Source organism: Ciconia boyciana, chromosome 2 (genome assembly GCF_034638445.1).
Source record: "Ciconia boyciana chromosome 2, ASM3463844v1, whole genome shotgun sequence".
NCBI lineage: Eukaryota > Metazoa > Chordata > Aves > Ciconiiformes > Ciconiidae > Ciconia > Ciconia boyciana.
This window is the reverse complement of record NC_132935.1, coordinates 105991845-106012606: the sequence shown is the minus strand read 5'-3', so window position 1 is coordinate 106012606 and position 20762 is coordinate 105991845. Positions and strand designations below refer to the sequence as shown.

Sequence of the window (20762 nt, the reverse complement as noted above, 5' to 3'; positions counted from 1 at the left end):
TTTATCATGGAAAGATCAAAGAGCTTGCAATGCTTTCTATGCGGTGGTAACTATTTAGCTCTCTTGCCAGTCTGTGGGCATATATCTGTATCCAATACATTAATTATGCCGAAGACACTGACAAGTTCTCAAAGCCAAAAACAACAACCTATCTAGCTTTAAGTCAACTTACTAAATCCTGAGATGGGGGAAAAAGCATCAAGAAACACAAAGAGTCTGTAATAACCTTCTTGGCTAACAGGTCACATTTTACCTTGTAAAGAGAAAATAGTCACAAAAGTTCACAGAAGTACTGCAGATGTCATTGGGCAAGGAACTGTATGTGGCTATGTTAAAAGTTAGTACTGCCTGGAAGTTTACAGTCTCTAACTCCAATCCTGATAAGGCTTATGCCTGTCTGTAGTTTTACTAACTTCAATAATACAATCCACATCCATGCATTAAATCGGCATGCAGTAGACGGTGACCTAAAGGAACTGAATGCTAGGGGAGGCAGTCACAGGGAAAAAATGTTTAAGGCAGGAACATAGTGTAAATCATATGATGCTTGTTCCCTTGTAATGTGTCTGCTTCCGGAAATGAGGGGGTAAAAGATGTGATCTACTCTGCTGTGATCAGCACGGAGCCTGATTTACAAAGCCTTTAGAAATATCAGTGGAGGCGGGAAGGTTTGCAGCCCTAAGGCCAAACATCTTGCTGATATGCCTTTTATTATATGGTATTATAGCAGTACATACTTTTGGCACTTCACAAACACCTTGCTCTTATTCAAACTTCCTACTGAAAACCAAAAATATATAAAATGCTACCCTAAATCCCCCCAGATTCTCAGATGTGGTAAGTTTATTTCAAGTGCCCATCTTTACACCCTCTCCAGAAGGGCCCCTCCTTCAGAAAATGCTGACCCTACCCTTCTTCTGAAAGTCAAGTCCCTTTGAAATACATCAGATCAACACTGAAAGCCTAAGGCTTTGAGGAAAACTCATTACTTTCAAACATCTTGGACACCTGGATTGTTTCCAGAAGTTGGTCCTTGCCCATATGAGCAGAACTGGTTCAGTATCAGCTAAATCTGTTAACACAAATTAAGATCTGGGGAAAAAATAACCTCAAAGACTCGTGACTTTTTAATAAGGACACATTGGACACCAAAACCAGCACAAGACCAACAGGGATTCTGACCTAGAAACATTATATTCTCAGAAAGACAAAAAGGGGAAAAAAAGTTATAATGGGAATCATTAAAAAAAAAAAGGAAGAAAAGAAACTCCCATAATACTTGAAGGTTTCTGTTCAGACAGATTCAGCTTAACTTGCGCACAGAGCTGTGCAAGATGGGAGATGGAGAGAGCAAAAGGGCAAAGGAAGTGGTGGAACCTGCCACACCGTTTGCACGTGCAGCATCTGGAGTCAGACCTTTAACTTGATCTGAGGAGTAGCTACTGATTTATCCATCCACCTTTGGAAAAAGGAAAAGATATGCTGGATGCTCAGAAGACAGTTGGATGTGAATCAGCTTCTCTTCCAAAAATGAGTCAGGGCAAGAGGAATTTCAGAGAACAGCTGACTGCAATCCATATTTTCCTCCTCAGAGCATGTGTGGGAAAAGATTTAAGGGGAAAAAATATCTCTCTCTTTAATGCTTTAAATTATGTCTCTATTTATTCACTAAATCTTAGGTCCTTCTATAGCTCCTGTTAGGGAAGGCAGGGATTTTTTTTCATTTTGCAGAGGTATGGCAGAAGAACACAGAACGACTTCACAGGAAGCCTGTGTCAGGTCAGGCATGTGGTCTCCAGAGACCTGGGCTGTGTCCGGGCCCATGCACCATCCCCTCTCTTAGGCTAAAACATACCAGCCTAGACAGGTTCAGCACAACTCCAGGGCTGTTTCCTACAGCGAACCTACCTTTAGTGATACAGGGACAAGCTTTTCCTATGGAGCTACAGCGTAGGGCTTTGCCCAACAAGGAGGTGTGACAGTCAAGCTTCACAAAAGCACAAACCACACTTTTACGTACTGTTGATGGGTGAGATTGTTCAAAACATCAGATGCTTTGTGTGTGCTCAACAGGCGCTACCTTTACAGGATCATTGTTTCCTAAAAGTGCTGGGATCTTTGAAAATTATGCTGCTTTATGGCATTTTCAAGACACACCCTCACTAGTAGCTTTCAAACAGGGCTGCTAACAACATACGTTACTTCCTCATAAACTTATAGCTACCGTAATCTTCAAATACTTGTTTGTGGGGTTTGATGATCAAATGCTAGATTACCGAGGGCTAAATACAACAAAATTTGACAGATGTGGCATACGTGAGATACATAGGTGTGCTGTGATCCATTAGAAAAGGAAACAGGACCAGTTAGCGAGGAATCACTGCTGCTAATGATGCTGGCAGGGACCCATGCCCACAGACTTCTTAAACTGAAGGCTGCGGAGGAAAGGCTTTGCCTTTGACCACAACACACACATTTTTCCATTGGTTTTTGTTTTCTTTTCTCATCGAGTGCTACTCAGCTCTCTCTTTGTGGGAATTAGGAAGAGTGATAAAGAGATCCCCTCACTTTTATACAATGTTACTCCCAGTGACCTCTGATTAGATAGAAAAAGCCCCTACTCAGAGTTACTTCCAATTTATCTGTGGCTTTTGCAGTTCATATGACACCAGTGCAGGCAAAGCAGAAGATGGTGCTCCCAGGTTTCACAAGCAGCTCAGGGACTGACTCACTGTATCGCTGTGGCTAAAACCATAAACTTTGGGTGTCTCAATTCACACATGTAAAAATAAGTGACTAAACACTTCCTGGTTCCTACTTCGCTGGAAGATAGCAACATTTAATGGCTGCAAAATGCTCTGACAGCCTAAGAAGTAATTTTATTTAGGTATGAAATTGGCTGTGTGCAGTACACGCATGTTAAGAAGCATGACAATATGTTCCAGGAAAAAAAAAAGTATTTTGCAGCCTGGCACAGGGCAGGCTGTAGGACCAGCAGAATAATTACAGCAGCCACAGTTGGCACTTATTAGAAAATTAAAGAAGCTGTTAACAAGTCATTAATAATCTGTGACTACCTTCCTTAATAGTATTCTTCAGTCGACAGGCATGAGGGTGAGGGGGTGGAGGAAATGGTCACACCTTCTAAGTCACTGTAGAAGGCTGATACCCTTATTTTTCATCACTTTGTAATCTGCATGTTTACTTCCCTTCTGGTGTGTCTTCCGACTGGCTCTTCTCTTGCTGCTAGCTCTCACACCAAAGGACTGCAAGGCTCTCAGCCAGGGAAGCCAGCAGCCGCACCTGCAACAGCCAGTCCTCTGCCCTCTCTGCGGTGTCCCAGCCTGGTAGCTGTCTCCCTGCTGTTCAGTTGCCTCTAAACACCTCTCCTGAGCATGTGCTCCTACTGTTGAAGATTATTTTGTCTGCAAGGCAACCCTGTCCGTATACAACACACTATGATTTATTCTCTCGTGTCTTGCTCCTTGCCTTCCATGTATAGGCAGATGGTTGGAGGAGGAGAGAAAAGCAACTTGTTTCCCTGCTTCTTCAAACACACACTCTCCAGAGCAGACAGATGCCTTAAAGTCAGATCCAGGGCATCAATTCATCCTTTGGGTTCAGCTGTAGCGTATAAAGCATTTGCTGGCTCTGGTCTAATGCTTTTTGACATTGTCAGGCCCCCTTCAGTGAACTACTGCCTTGTAACCAACTTGACAGCAAGTATTGTTCTACATTTATTAATACCGTACGTGCTATCTTCAAACTGACATGTTCTAAGGCCAGGCATCAGCTGTGCTTGGCTCTGGCTTAAAAAAAAATATTCAGAAAACAGCAGAGACCTCCTGCTGCTAATAAGTAAATAAATAAATAAAAACATGTATTTACCATGCTGCTGCCACACCTTTTTACCCTTTCAATCTCGATTTTGTAATAATTTTTTCTTTTCCTCAAGGTCTTAAAATTTGAAGTACCAACTTCCCTGCACCCTCCCCTTTTTGGCTTCTTTTTTTTTTTTCCCCCTCCCAGTCTTCTTTCAATTTATTCCTTTCTCTCTCTTTTGGATGCAAACCTAAATTCCAGAAACTTGAATCTACATAAAAGTTAATTAACTTCAGGAACTGTTTTTCCTCTCCTTTTTATTTTTATTTTTTTGGAATGCAGATTTTTTTTTACTATAGCCACTGTAATTTTCTATTATTTTTAAAATGTTCAGCTTAATGGGTTATGTTTACTTAGTCAATAAGTTGATGATGCCCATGACAGGACCAGAAGTGTTTGGTTAGCAGCAGGGAGGAAAAAAAATCAATAACTCGAAGCATTTGGCAGCTTTGTGGGCAGGAAATCATTTGTATTCTCTGGTTTAAATCAATGACCTTCTTTTCTTTGCTGTTCCAACAGGAAATTATAAACTCTGAACACTATTTGCATAGTGCCTTCTGCAATACACTTGTATATGCCTGGGCAAAACAATATGTTAACCCTAGCAGTGCTCCTCTGAGGTCTCCGTTAGAGAAACCCAGGCACTTTAGCATAGAGCTTTTCAGCTGCAGGCATTGTATTTATTAGAAGCAGAGGCAGAATAGAGCAAGATGTGAAAAGAGCTCCTTGTCCACTTCCAACGGCACCATCAAAAGATTAAGGCATTATTATTTTATAACAGGGTTGTCTACTGCAGAGTATGAAAAAATGCCTTCTTTGTAACTTGGCAAGATGTTGTATTTTCAGTATTGACAGACAGAAACTTGCTACTTCTACATTAAAGCTGCAATTGCACTTTTGTATCTTGCTTGTCAGGGTTGCCCTAATCAACACTGTTTTCAGCACAAATCCAAAACATAGCCCCATACCAGCTACTATAAAGAAAATTAACTCTATCTCAGCTGAAACCAGGACAGCCAGGTATGGTTTGAAAGTGCTGCACCTTTGCTTGAACTCAGCTCAGCATTACAGAGTTCATGTTGGTGAAAGTTTCAGCCTCCTCTATCCTGCCTTTTTGCTAAATGCACTTGAGGAAGAAAAATAAATTGCCACGTTGTCTTGCCATGCTGATGGGAAGCTGTTCTAGGAAGGGGATGTTCTGAGGAAAGGGGGTGAACTGGCATGGCACTGAACTTGCCTTCTAACTTTTTCTGCTGCCCACCACTGCATTAAGTCCAGCTCAGCTATTTTTTAGCATGTAGGAGAGCTGACATTCAAGAAGACAAGCCAGTCACAGGAGATGGAGGAGGTGTGTGACTGTTTTTTTTGTGTTTCCCCCCGTGTGATCACAGTACAGCCCCAAAGTCTGGGATTCTTGTCTGTGGCTGGAGCTAAGTGTTGCAGCTTGCAGCATCAGCAACCGGCACTGTAAAGCTCCTAGGCCTAAGCACCCTTTGATGTACTTATATTAATCCTGTGCAGGAGAATGACATGGTAAATCAGTCTGAAAAACATGATTATAACCCCAGAAACCACCAAGGCCTCAGCAGTCTGCACTGAAATTAAATGTCATAAAATTCAGGCATCTAGATTTCTCTGCTTTGCTTTTGCACATAAGTCCTTTCACAGTAGTTCTCAGCATCCCTCCTCTGCTCCCAATGCCACTGGCACAAAGCTGTAGTCATCAGGTGATACCTGAAGTATATTTATTAGTTATGTCACAGCTCTCCCTCCCTGAAACTAAAAGGATAGGAATGTTACTTGGAGTGATTGAAGTGGAAGTAATTCTTGCACTCCTGCTTTGTTTCTATTAATTTGACAGATGTAAGGTTGCGCATCCTGACCCCACAAGCATTTCATTCCTTCCCACTGCAAACTCTACATGCTTGTTGGGGTCCCTTCCAGAGCTCCTGGCTGCTGGAGTACCCTTGGCATTTCTAAAATGTGCTGTTCCTGATTGAAGGGAGCCACCAAGAAAATGAGGTGCCTCATTTTCTCACTGCCAAGAGACCAAAGCAGCTTCACAGTATCACAGAAGGGTTGAGGTCAGAAGGCACCCCTGGAGGTCACTTTGTCCAATCCCCCTGCTCAAATGGGGTTGCCTACAGCCAGTTGTCCAGGGCAATGTCCAGACAGCTTTTGAGTATCTCCAAGGATGGAGGCTCCGCAACCTCCCTGGGCAACCTATGCCAGCACTTAGTCACCCTCACAGTGAAAAAGTGTTTCCTGATGTTCAGACTGCATCTACTGTGTTTCAGTTTGTGCCCATTGCCTCTGGTCCTGTTACTGGGCACCGCTGAAAAGAGCCTGGCTCACTCTTCTTCACACTCTCCCTTCAGGTATTTACATACATTGACGAGATCCCTCTCAAGCCTTCTTTACTCGGAACCATCCCAGAAAGCAGAGTGCTAAATCAAAGGATGAACTGGGTAGCTATTGCTCAGCTGATTTTCTTCTACTGAGTGGGTCAAAAGCAAATGTGCCTTTCTTCTCCTGTTGCTTTTTCTCCCTTCCCCAAGCATACATCTAAATGTCACGCTGTTACCTTTTCCCATTGAACACCACGTACCTGGAATCCTTCCATATCACAACAAAAAATGTTTTACTCTGGAAAGACATGCAAATAGAACAGCTCATGCCAGTAATATGAACTGGTTTGGTTAGTTTTAGGCTTTGGACTGATTTGTGAGTGATTTATGATTACATACGAATAAAACATAATCAGAAACTGTGGAGTGATAGCAGTATATATACAAAGAGGAGAGCTGCTCCTGTTACACATGGGAACATATGGGCCATAATCTAATTATTTTGAGGTTGTGAAAGGAGTGCTATGTGACTAATTCATTTCACTAATATATGACAAGCTACTTTCATAATGGAGAAAATTACTTTCCTAGGTAATTTGTTTTTTAACGACTTATCATAGTTGTTACCCTCCTAAGGGTGTATATTTTCCACTACGCAGAAAACTGGTATGGAATAAAAAATGCTGATAGACTCAAAAACTGCATTTAGCTTCAAAACAGAAGTTTGTGGGCTGTTGTTTTTTTAATATGTATAAGCAACAGTCTTTGAGGTTTTTGCTCAGAAGACAACCATGTGTTTCATGTGGCCTCTGTCTACAAAAAGGAAAACATAATTCTTTCTGGAGAAAATAAACTAGATTACACTGCAGGAAAAGGAGATTTAGTGCTGCAGTGTTCAGGACTACTCAGATGGAAATTCAGCTCAAGAACTTTGTACTGAATTTAGGGCACAGATTTACTGATTGGCTCTGTTCTTGCATTGCACTTAAAATGTACTGCTGTATTCATACTGAATTGAATGGGATTTGCTGTAGAGGTAAAAAGCAAGACTCACTCTCTTTTGAGTTTAATACAGGGTAATGACTTTGCTGACTTCAGCAGAGTAATTCTTGATTTATACTGCTATAAGCAAGAGCAAAGCCAGATTAGGAATGTACCTCAAAGTGACAGTGTTCAGATGTATTTAATCTAGGTTACATGAAACATTTGAAATAAAATGCACTACTCACTGCTCTTACCATTCTCTCTGTAAATGCATTGTGAAATGTCTTGTGGTATTTTTTTTTAACCTTTATAACATTAGTAATGAGGACCCAGAGTCTCCAAACATTATTCTCCTCATGTGACGCTTCTTCAGTGTAAATCCAATCACTTTAAATGAGGTATAACTTGGTGCCAGAGAAGATAGAATTGGCTAGTTTACTGCGTGGATGTACAAACAATAAGATAGCAGAATTGGCTGACAGATATACAGAGCTCAGATTTACCAGATCTGCTCCTCTGCCCAAGGCTGGCACAGAAGAGGAGCAAAACTTCCTCCCCCCGCCCCCCCCCCCATACGGATGCATTAGACACACCCTCAAGTGTCTTATTTGTTCTTCTCCATTTGTGTTGGCCACTCCTTTCTAACAGGCCATTCTCCTCCACCCAAGACAAGCAGCTAGGCAAGCAAATGATGCTATACCCTGGCTTGGAAGTTCCTATAAGCATGGGATTTTCCCCTAGGGACGTTTTGTCTGGGCCATTTTATGATGCAAAGGTCTTACTGGAAGAAAGAACTGGCCCTACAAGGTCTGGATGCCTTGCTGAGAGGTGAATACTAGTTAGCACATATAATATCCAGTACTGGTGGGGAAAGTAAGAAGAAAGCAACCAATCATTTTTAACTTATGCAACAAGCTGCACTCCTCTGACTGCATTTTTCCCCAAATCCGCTTTTTAACTATGATTCAGTATGTGCCATTTGTGCTTTATGGGACTAAGAGTCTAAACCAGTTTACTAGTGAAAGTAACAACTTTCTCATTAAATGTTAATGGCCATGTTTTAATTAGTCCCAGGGTTCTGGTAGAAAGTTAAGTCCTTCCTTCAATAACCAGCAGTTACAGATGCAGTAGGTGTTAATAACCTAATAGGAAGCAAACTAGGCAGGCGTACATTCCATCACCCAGAAAATTGATTTCATGTAGCTTTTTGATGGACTGTTCACACTTTAAACCAAAAAAGTGGTTGATTTTTAATATGGCGAGTTCGGCTGTTTGCAGTACCTAAAGCTGCAGCCCCGTCGTGTTGTTTCCCATTTCTTGCAGACCTGATGTTTAATGTACTCCCTGCTATACAATTTGAAGCTAAAAACATCACCTGGTTTAGGGGTGGGGAGGGGAGGAAATTCAAACGGGAGCAGCAACAATTCTCAGACTTTTAGCAACTGTACTCAGACACCAAAAGAATAAACATAAGAAATCAGGAGAGATTTAAATAGCTTTGTTTCTGATACAAGCTTTTCAAGACACAAAGGACTTTTATAAAGAAGCAAGAGTATGCATGGGGGTTATGTGGGAATGGGAAAGCGCTGCATTTGTGAGTGTGACACCAGAAAGGATTTAGTGGGAATAGCAAAGGAACAAAGTTTTATCAAATGCTGGACTAAAGGCCCACTGGGGCAACCAGCTTGTTTTCATCTCTATGCAAAAGGAGAGCAGCCAGTTACACTGCCCTTCCTCCCCCATCTCTCCAGCCACCAAGGTTTTAGTTGGGGGAAACTTTCTCTTCAACGGAGCCCAGCAAATTGCAAGGAAAACCCAATACGAGGTTTTTGAAAGCTTGCTGTATCTTTAGGGATACAGTAACCTTAAGGGATAATTTAGGGATACTGCATCCCAGATACAGGGATTTTTGAAAGGTTACTGTCTCTTTAGGGATACAGTAACCTTTAGGGATACTGTGTCTTTAGGGTAGTGAGTTGTCACTTTGATTGGTAACACCACTTTCTGATCCTTGTTTTTCTGCCCTAGTAAAAAAGTAAACTGCCACTTTATTTAACTAATTGGCCAGCTTTCGGCACTTTCGGCACTTTCCAGTTTAGGAAGTAAACTGAAGTTGCACAAAGAAATCTTGAGCTTTTGTCACAGCCAAGAAGCAAGACTGTTTTTTGGCAGTGGGCAGGGCTTTTCCAGTGATCCACTGCAGTTTTCCGGCCTCAGCACTGCTGTAACTGAGGGAGTTCTTGAAATGCAACCCAACGTCAGCACAGTGCTAAGGTGTACTAACAAGACCCCATTTACTGTAGTTTTAGTACAACAGCGAGAGATCTCTGTTGTGAGTGTCAGCGAGAGTCTCAGAGAGAGATGTGAGTGTCAGCTACAGAGCACTGTGCTCTAGTGATTTTTCCCCTGGCTTGGTTTAAAACAGTTGTATGATAGGCTGATAACTATGATTATTTTAAACTCAATCGTGCAATGGATGCAGGCTTCTGAGGCCTGACTTACCGTATTTAGATTGAACCTCAATATCTATGGCTTGATTTTTAGGCAGCTGAGGAAGCAGGGAGCGTTATTTGTCCTGTAAAGCACTCGGCATAACAACAGGCTTCTTCGTGCCACTCCTCTAAAACAGTGGTTCAAGATTGCTATCTCTTGGTAGCCTCAATCCAGCTAAAAAGCTCTCCTGACAGCTCTTATCCAGACTCCACCTAGAACAAAAGAGAAAATGCAAAGGAGTGGGTATGTAGCAGAGGCAGAGGAAGAATATTCAGACATTCCCAAGGATTCAACAGGGCCCCTCGACCTCCCACTCCAAGAGAACATCTAGTACTGTCAGTCCTACTGCCTGTGTTTTCCTTATAACCAATTTACAGTAAAGTGAGAAGGTAGCATGTGACATTTTGACATGACAGTAGTCCCATCAAAAACATCAGGGATCTCCTGCAGCTTTGTCTGGCCTTATTCACAAAAACCTTATGAAAATAACCACACATTATTTTGCATGAAACCATGCCTGCTGGCTGTCTGAACAGTGCTAGCAGTATTTGTAAAAAGGAGGTAACAGACCACGTATTTCAGTCCTACAACTAAATATAATTTTCATAATAGACATTCCTCCTGTACAGCTCTTCCTCTGTTGGTAATAATGAATAAATCCACAATAGTCCATGTGCTGGGACGTTTTGTTTACTAGTTTATCCAATTTTTATGAACAAGCCTACCTGGAAACGGATACATTCATTCTTCTAATGGCACTGGTGTTTACCAGTCTCTGCGCATGCAGCATTTTGCTCTGGACATGTACCAGGAGGAATAAAGTAGAGGAGCTAGCGTTTCTAAAGATGAAACATTTCAGGCTGCAGCCAAGATCTTTAAACTAGTAAGCTCTGTGAGAAGTGGAATAAGAAAATGTAGGATCCTCCAGATTTGGGCCTCTTGGGGTCTCCAAGACCGACTGAGAGCACAGTTCCCTGCAGTCTCTCCCGTGCAGAGAAGATCCAGACCCTCTTCGGTATCCAGCCATCTGCTTCCACAAAATTCTAGTATCTTCAATATCTCAAAGATCCTATGCCTCTCTGTCAGGTCTGTTATAACAGCGAGGGAGGTTCCCAAACGGCATATACGTGGATGCGGACACATGCACAACATACATGCTGAGAACAGTCATTTCTGTAGGAAACCAAGCTGAAATATGTGCAAGTCAGTCAACACAAAGCCAGGCAATTTAGCAAAAAAGCCAGACAGCTGTTAAAAAGCTTGTTAAACATTTGCTAAACTCTAGGAATGGAAGCGCGTGCTTGTAACAGGACTGCATACCACAGCATCCCAACAGCAGCCTCTTGAGTACGCCCAGCATGCAGGAGTTAATGTTACAGTATCATCATGAACAGCCCCAACAGAAAAGAGACTTTTATCCATTGGTCGCTCAGCCTTAATTAATGGGACACTTTTAAATTAAATTTCAATTACATCTTTGGAAAACAAGTTTTACACCTACTACATTTCTTTTGGACAAAACAGCCTGCTCAGCTGTATTCCCAGCTGTACGTTTTGTTTCTCCCAGCCTGCTGGCAGCCACAGCTACTTAGAAAGTAAGTTATGTCAACCACTAGGACTTTCTACAGTACATATTACATCACCTTTCCTGAGAAACTTGTCTGAACAGATCTCTTTTCTTGCTTTCTTCTTTCATAATGTCCTTCACATTCCTCTTTCAATATTTGTTGTTTTCTCTGTGGAAGCTCAGTTGCTGGCATTTTAAGGAAAGGTTACATAGCAAAAGGGTCACTAATGGAGCTTTTTTCTCCCTATCCCATGCTCCCAGAGAGAAAACTGTAGTGTGTGGCACCTTTAGAGAAAGGTTTTTCCTTCAGAAAAACCTACAGCATTCATTGCTGGTTTCAGAACAAGAAAAGGAATTTGGAGCATAAATTACCTTGGCCATTTTAATTCTAACGGTGAAGAAGTAAGGAAGAGAAAGAGCAAAAGACAAAACAAAGACAGCAAATTATGCTCTGGTGCAAGTAGAAAGCCAGATCCCTAAATTTTACCCTCATCCCTGACACTTAGGTGACTGCCCCTGATCAAATTGCTCTGTGCCTCTGCTTGCTTCTTTGTGAGTCCTGGTCCTTATGAAATGGCCTGGGAAGTCAACAGTCATATCTCTTTCAAAATGTCCTTTAGATAAAATGAAGACCAATTGAAGTCTGGTCCAGAGACAACTCAAGGTGCTGTGAGCCTGCCCAATTCAGGTCCATAGACTTCAAAGTAGACAATGTAAGAACGAAGTATGTTAAATCTGGGGACAGGATTTGGAATAAGCTGGGAATGGAGCCTAGCAAAAAAAGGTAATAATTTCCAACCTTAGGTGTATAGACTTGGATGGCTTAATATACATGCTTACCAGTGTGAACACATGCACACATGTGTGAGCTGGCATGTGAGATGGCTGTTTGCTGTTTGTTTATGTGGGCTCTTTTACAGTCCCTCATTGCAGCAAGGCAGTGTATGCAGTACACTGGTACGGTACATTGTACGGCATCAGCTCAAAAGCATGGTAAGGATGCTTATTTTGACTAAAGCTAAATGGCAGAACATGAAGTTGGGAGGTATCTCCTATTCAGATGCAGCTCCTTCTTTTAAACACAGTGGCTCCCACATGATCTTCTTGAGTACTTTGAGTCTTTCTATACAAACAATGGAGAAGGAAATCTAATTCCCAGTCTAGGACAGGAAACACAGCTAAATGAACACTGTTAGCAAGGGCAAGCATATTATCTCTGCCTGTTTGAGAGCCCACTGAGGTTGAACAAAATCTTTTCATTAGCCGTAGTAGAGTCTTTATTACACTTCATTTAAATGATCTGTTTAGGATTAAGCGTTTCTTGAAAAACACACTGCTTTTACTCCCAAAGCATTTTTCATTCCATGGGATTTGGTAATGCTTCAATTCAGCAAAATGCTGAACAATCTGAACATGAAGTGTAACTGAAGCACACTGTACCCTGCAGTAGTGCTCTCTGGACCTCTTTTTTTTTTAAGGGATCTGTGAAAAAATCAACAGAAAAAATGCAAGCAAGCTATTTTGAGCAGGCTTAAATTTAGTACAAATAGGTCCACATCTTTACTGGCAAACTTTTAAAGGAGCCAAAAAACCAAAAAATAATTCAAAACCACTGTGCTTCAACAACAAAATCATCTAAAAATTAGCTTAATCCTTTTAGGGTCAGCAATCTGGGCAGATAACTAAAGCAATGGATAATAAAATAGCACTGGGTACCTAGTTAATGTATCAGCATGCTACTGATGGTATATAAACAATGCTAAAAGAACAGGAAATTATTAAAGCAGAAGGCAATACTTCATTTACTATTCAGCTGGCATTACTGCTTAGGAAGTCACTAATACACATTCATAATGAATACTAGAAGTGAGCACAGGCAGAAACTTGCCTGTTACCCAAATGAGTATGACTAGTGCTGAATGTTTCTCTTACTAATCTTTCTTAGAGCCTGAACTTCACTTCCAGAAAGGCAAGATTATTTGGGAGGTTCCGTTTTCACACTTAATTGCAGAATCAGACACATGGAGCTCTTGCAGGAGCTCTTTGGGTTTGGGTTTCTTCTGAGAAAGAACATCAGGGAGTAACAAAGCCCAAAGCACCTGCTCCGAACTTGGTTTGCTGACCTGCCAGTTGTGTGTTGGATTGGGAATTTCCTTCTCTTTTCTGGAAGAGGGGGGCGGGGAACGAAAACTAGCCCAAAGTAGTATTCTGTTCTTGTTCCAGTCGATCTGTTTAGGATTTTGTCACTGGCCTCTGCCAGACCAGGAAAGGCTTCAGTGTATGAGAAACAGCACTAAGAGATCAGATTGGAAGGGGACGTACCAAACTAGTGGATGCAGTATGGGGTCCCTGGTATAGCCAGACCTCTCCCATGGTACAGCGTGACTCTTCTACCCCTTTTGACAGAAACCACTAACAAGACCACATAAGCACTTTGTCTTAGGAGTCTCAGGTGAAGAGGCAGCTGCCTCATGCCAACCAATTGGGAAATGTTAGGCAGGAGGTGTGTCTTCCAAAAGGTCTGAATCAGGATTGCAATGCCCAAGTCAAATGCCTAAAGTAAGGAGGCAGTCTCAATCCAGACTACCCTTTCCCCTTCCTGAAATGCTGGAGTTGCTGATTTTCCCACTTGCCTTTTCAGTTGCTATGGATTTCTATTAGAAGGGGATGATACAGTTACTTAGTTTCTAAATCACAAAAAAATGCTGCAATGAGAGATTCAGATAACACTACTGAGGAGCACTTGGTGTCACATACAGAAGCCCCGTGTAGATGGGCTGCTATCACAGGTAAAACCAAGTGGGTTAGTAACAGACTGGAAGCGGTGACTTCTAGAGAGAAAAGGCAGACTCGGGACAAACAAAGGGACATGAAATAGAAAGGGAACTTCTGACCATACTTTGCCCCCCCATCTTCCATTTTTACCCCTTCCTCTCCTCCCACGCCATCTCTTGTCCTCCTGCCCTTTTGCAAAAATCAAAAAAGGCACTGGTCATGTTACAACTACAGATCATTTGTCAAAGATTTGTCTCCTCCCTCTCTGTATGAGGTAATCGTTCCCAGCAAGCTTTCTGGGGTGATGAGTCAGTGGCACAAAAACCCGACAGATTAGATGTGGTATTTATTTTCTTCTGCTTTTTTTAAGCACGGCAGTCTCCTCCATCCACAAGCACAGAGGAAGGGGTAATCAAACGTACTGCAGCTGGGAGCTCTAAGGATAATGTCCGCAAAACCTGCAGCTTCCAGTAAAAGCCTTGTATTTTTTGTATTCTTTTTTGGTAGCAGGCATTGCTGGATGTTTACTCAGCAACACACTGTGTTAAAAGTTGCAACATTCATCTTTAAACATTAATTATCAAGGCATGATTGCTTCAAAAATCCACTGCCTGAGGCCAGGGCCTAGGAAGTGGAAAATGTAATTTCAGAAAGAGATGAGAACAAATGCTGAGCCTTTTAATTGCAGGTTAGTACAAATGACTAACAGTAAAGCAAAAATCATTTGGATGTATTTGTTGTTCTGAATGCCGAATTCAAAACTTAGCAGTGAGTTGCCTGGGGTTTGTTTTTTTCCCCCCACTCTTCTTTTTGTAAAAGTCAGAGAAGCTGGTGAATTTTGGAGAGGTACAGAAAATACATTTCTAAAAATTCATTTAAAATCATTTACTAGATTGGAAGAAAGAAAGAAAAGGCTAAATGATGCACACAAAGTCAGGCAATAGTTGCAATAGCTGTTGGACAGTTACTGTGCTCATTTGGAGTTTCATTTTGGGATGAAGGCTGCAGTGATTTTCAGCATCTATCTCCATCTCCCTCAGTTCTACTGAAATCTACCTGGAATTACCAACAGTATAACAATGGATCAGGCCTGTCTCACCATACGTGGCAACACAAGATTAAATGCTGCTGTTACTCAACATTGCTGTATCGGGTGTCCCAGCCTGAAGCCAACAGAACCATTGCAATAGCAATGGCATCTTCATCTCCGCCCTTCTGGCCTTGCTGCTGGCAGACTGGGAACAGCCCTGTGTGAGCACCTGTGCAGGGCATCAGAGGCCCTTCTTTGCCCACAAGGGTAGAGAACTTGTTCATTCTAGCCCCCCGTTGCCCCTCAGTGTTGGCCATGCCTGGGAGGACACAACTGATGGGAGATACAACTCACGGTCTGGTGGGCCTGAGGCTTGTTTCTTTGGGACCATAAGAAAGACCGTAAAGGCAGGGTCTGTGATGGTCCTAAAGTTGCAGTTATGCACCAAAGCCCAGAGGCCAAAGAGACTCCAAATTGTGACACTCATCTTTTCTAATGCTGATGTTCACCAGAAACCTCCAGTTCTGCTTCTGGATGTGCTCAAAAGCACTTCTGACCTCATAGCACTGAACAGCTTGGTGCCTGCCTCTAGGATTGAGAAATGGCATGCCACTTCACTACCAGAGGGCCTGATCCACTAGGCGTATCAAAAATCTGCCTAACCCATCATGTTTCATCCAGAGGAGCAGGGAGAAGACAAGAAGATGGTGGTGGTGATAGTGTTTATGTCCCATCTCCTCTCCCCACTTGCTTCTAACAGTTCCATACTGAAAGCTTTTTCCCCATGACCTGGGGTAATCTGGTTTCAACACGCTTTGAGTATGTACTCTTGTTGAGTCAGTCTGCACCCTTCTGTTAAAAGGGGAATAAGAGAACTTCTTTGTCTCATGGCCATTCTCACCAGGCCTGTACTGCAGACCCTTGCCCACAGGCCAGTTTTTGCAGGATGGCTCATGACCACACTGTTAAGAGTTTACTCCCTACTGAGTGGGCTGGCTGCAGCCAGGCTGCATAGTGCTCAGCTCACGTCTCCTCTCGTGACCCTGTAGCTAACAGTCATTATTTTCTATGCATGGGCTTGGTGGTTTTTTTTCAGTTCAAAGTATGGAGAATAGTAACAGGTGTATGCTGCAGGCCAGCAAAGCAGCGCTGCATCAAAAACATTACAATGCCAGAAAAAATTGTTGCATGCTGTAGGAAAAGGATGGGTGAGGGCACAAATTATGCTATTGCCTAACCTGGAATAATGCTGAAGCAGTGTCCCTGTTGAAGGAAATACATTTGGTGTCTTCCACATCTATCTTGTCTGTCTGGAGCAAACCTGAGCGTGAACTACATGGTTGACGACACTCACGTTTCCCCTTGGGGATATCAACAGATTTGTTCCAGAAGAGAGCTCAGACACTGACGGGTGTCTGACATACTGACCACAGGTAGTATGAATGACCAGGAAACCCATCCCTGGAGCAAAACAGGAGTGCACCAAGCTACTAGTACAGACACAGCATTTTTAAGGAATAGCTGTTCTTCTTTGATGGGGCCCATGAAACTCAGGAGAGGTATCTCTGCTGAGCTCACTCAGACAAAGCACGAAGCAGAACATCAAAACCAAGTGAAACACAGTGCTGTACAGCAGCCCTCAGCTGGTGTGGTCAAATAAGCAATGGCGACATTCATTTTCTCACTATTCCTCGCTCTCACACTTTCAAATAAGCCAGGTGGGTGCTGCATTTGTAGGGTGATGCCTGGAAGTGCGCAGGAGAAGACTGGGCCTTGCAGTGTCTCCCATCCTCCCCTCCTTTGTTGGCGATCCAGTCACCAGTTTCAGTTCTGTTTTATCACAGGTATGACCGGGAGACTTGAGACAAGTCTCCTGTGCCTCTGCCCTCTTGAATGTCACTACTGCTCTACAGAAACCCAGCTGCCACTATGTTTTCCTGGCTGCATCTGAGATTATTGTCAAGGACAGAAAATATTAATTAAATTTAAATTAATAAATTGAATACTGTGGGGCTAATTATAGCTATTTACAGGGATTGTATGGGATTTGGAGGGCCTACCTTCTGGTGTTTTTGCACAGAGTGTTGCCTCTTTCTCTAAGCTCTAATTAGCTGGCTTTTTTTTTTTTAATAGCCAGTCTCCAAATGATTGCTCAGTAGCTCCCGTTTTGTTCCTCATCAGCAGCTCTCCAGCACAGCTGTGACAGAAGGGAAACAGCCCTGCAGTTTGCGTTGCAGGGAGCAGGTGATAAAGAATCTATCAGAAGTGGTGTAAACCAATAACATAAAAAAAAAGAAAAAAAAACGAGAGGCCCAGCCCCTAACTGGGGACTATATAAGAAACAAAGGACACAGGCAGAAATAAGAAGGAACAGCAACATCTGCAGCTGCTGCAAGGTCAAAAAAATCTTCTCTCCATATGCAGCCCTCTTGTCCAGCTGCATGTTCTGCCTTCCTGCATATGCATAACACCAAGAGTCATCAACAGCAGACAAGCACTGGGGAAAAAGCAGGCTGTTCTACCACAAAGTCAACTGTGCAGCTCAGAATAATTTCTCCTCTACTCCTTATTTTCAACCTACGTTTCCTCCTTAGTGGTAAAACCTTTTTAAAATTTAAATGGACTTAATTATCTGTATTTTAAAACCATTTACTTTTAGCCGCTCAGTGGATAGCTATAAAGAGTAAGGGTCCTTTCAGGACACTGATAAACTAAAGGCACACAGTAAACACACTGTTCCCAGATATCAGGAGTTCATTCCAGCCTGCTTTTCAATTTCATGCCACTATATGCAAACTAATAATGCCTAAGAACCAGCACAGAAGAGAGCTTTGGGAGTTTGGGGGTTATTTTGGATGTTGTTTTGTTGGGGTTTTTTTGCAAAAGTGATCAACACGATCAGCAGACAGCCTGCTGCTTTCCCTCAAATATCTTGTCCTGCCTGCTAGTGTTTGCAACTGAACGGCTGCCATGGAGGGAGTGGAGGGCAGCGGCTGGAGGATGAGGACTGGCAGTGGTGTAACAGCCGACAGCTGGCCTGGTGCCTGCCTTTCCCTTCTCACTGCAGCAGCTGGCTCTGCGTGGCAGGCACAGAAGCCTGTGTTTGGCTCCTGCTGAGGTGAGATGGGGTGAAGAAAAGATGGAAAAAGGATTTTTTTTTTTTGTAACCAAGAGCAATAATGCTAGTAAGGGAAAATGGGGATAGACTGACCAACATGGAGAGCAGGATATCCCCAAAACCCAGCATGGATTCCTGTGGTTTCTGAGGCTGGAAAACCATTGCCTAAATTAAGAAAGCTATCTTCCATCTCAAGAAAGGAAATGTAAAAGTCAGAATCACTCATGCTTAAAAGCCTAACTAGTCTGGCTCCTCAAGCGTGCTTGAAAATTTTATCCGCTCTCCTTTGCAGTGAAATGGTTTCACTGCCCAGGGGTGCTGAGCTGTGGGCTCTCCAGCACCAAGGTGTCTCCTCACCCCACACTTTAGCTGCAAGCGTCGGATTACAGTGCCAAAACCCTGCTCCAGGTCTACCTTTCACAGCCATAGAGATTCCCCCAAAACAGAAAAGATAAAGCACCATCTCTTCTTTTAGTATTTAGAATTGTGTCACCTGAGAAATGCTTGCCAGCACATGTGATAACTCAACTGCTCGCACCAATAAATGTACATCTACTTCAGAGAGGCAGTGCCCACACAGCAGTAGCAGCTGCTGCAAGACATCCTTTAAAAAAAACAAACCCTGAACGGTATCTTCAGATGGGCTTTTTCTAACTTTAACAGCAAAACTAATTTTGTAATGAGGAGGTAAAGATCCCGTTGCTTAAAGCTTTTGCTCCTCCCGAGGCTCAGTTGCTTATTCAAGTTGCAAGATCCCAGTCACACCTATGATTATTGGTCACCCCCATGCCGGTCACCCGTGGGCTCAGAGGCCTGGAGCCAGGCAAGGAGAGCACAAGCTTGGCTGCAGGCTTAAAGGGCTGAGAGCCTTTAGGAGGCTGAGACCCCGGATTAGCGAGGCTGTTTCCATCCGGGGCGGCGGGGCCCGCCTGGCTGGGGCCGGGCAGGAGCCGGGCGGGGGGAGCTGCCGGCAGGCTCGGGCTGCCGGTGCCACCTTCTGGACACATGCACAAGCGTTATTCACCTTCCCGTTGGGATGGAAGAACACTAAGGAAGGTGTCTTCATTTCACCCCCCGGTCCTGCTTTTTTGGTGTCCCCCCGCCTTTTTAATCCATCATCATGTAGCACATAACTCAGGGGGGAGCAGCCCCAGCACGGTGCACTGGCAGCAGCAGGACCCAAGATGGCTGCGCAGTGCATCCTGCCTTCTGTGGAAAAGTACGTACTGCAAGCTTGGAAAAATGCTCCCTCCTTTTAGCATTTCCTCTTCTCCAGGCACCTCTGAGAAACAGCCAAGCATGGCAGAAGTAGAGACAAGACAGTGGCACTCATCTTAAGAGACATCTGTGCATTTTAGGCCAGGGAGGAAGAGCAGGGGCATGCAAGGGCACCCTGGTTAACACTAGTGGCACCGTCTCAGGGCCTCACAGAGTATTAATTTCAGCAAGGACTAGCCTGTGGAGAAGGGTCTGATGGGTCTTGCTGTCTGATTAGCTTTAATGGCCATGTGTGAATGCAGACATCATGAAGTCTTGCCATTTATGTCAACGGCAGTCGTGTTTTCAAAGGGAATTGTCCTCTTTAACATCCAAACCACAAACTGTTGAGCGTGGTTACACCACAGGCATTACTGAGAGCAAGGCTAAGGTTAGAGAGGCCACCTCATTCTGAAAGAATCCAAAATTGTATCTCCTATGGACAGCAGCTGCAGTTCTACCTATTTCTTATAGCTGCAGAGTGGGACCCGACCACTGTCTTCCAAGTGGCAAACAGGATGCATACACCCAACACAGCCTCAAAACTGGCTCACAGAATAAGCTTGGGAACAACTTTTAGTGCAGAGAAGATGTCTCCAAGGAATGGTTTAAAGAGCACAATTAGGAGTGGCAGACCAGGAAAAGCTGTGAGGTTGGAAAGAAATGTCTGAATTGGTAGAAAGCAAAAAGGAGCCAAAAGGAAGAGCTATGGGGACGATACAGAAGGCAGGCAGCAATGAAAAGTTGCAGGCTGCAGAGTGCAGCACTGCAGGGCTCCTCACTGAAGTCTTGTTCTTCTGTCCCAAACTAAGATGGAGCTTAAGAAATGTGGAGTTTGAAGCTGTGAAATGCTTCCAGCAGCTGCAAGCATGCAGCATCTAAAACAGAGGGCCTCAATTTAGTGGCAGCTTTTTTAGGCATTACCGGAACATGAGATGGTGGCAATAGAGGCAATGGGTCATATAAAGTGCACAGGTAATGAAATGTGGTCCATGATGGGAACTTAAATGATCTAAGTATTATAATGGATGCTGCTGCACTTCTATACTGCAAATGATACTTGTTTCCATTTCAGAGACTGGGGCTCAGCAGTGACATGGAGTCAGGCTGGAGGACCCATAAGGCAAATGTACAGCAATGGTAGGGCAATATATTTATTTCAGAAACATAAGGTACTTGAAATATTTTTTCATTACATTTATTTTAAATCTATCAAGCCTTCCTTTAATACACACATAGCTTAATGATAAATACAAACCACGTGGTGGTTAAAGCCACACTGCAGCTTTGATATTGCCATGTTGCTAT

The 20762-nt window shown here is 43.2% G+C and overlaps 1 protein-coding gene across 6 annotated transcripts in view; it reads right to left on the bottom strand.

Moving 5' to 3' along the window:
* Positions 1-20762, bottom strand: part of COA1 (cytochrome c oxidase assembly factor 1) — a 52916-nt gene that overhangs the window by 14780 nt on the left and 17374 nt on the right. For 5 of the 6 annotated variants that reach the window (XM_072853418.1, XM_072853414.1, XM_072853416.1 and 2 more), the window contains one exon: positions 9717-9919. The gene's annotated coding sequence lies outside the window, so the exon portion shown is untranslated. Of the gene's footprint in view, positions 1-9716; positions 9920-10432; positions 10451-20762 lie in introns of those variants that run through there. The other variant, XM_072853419.1, reaches the window with a different exon arrangement.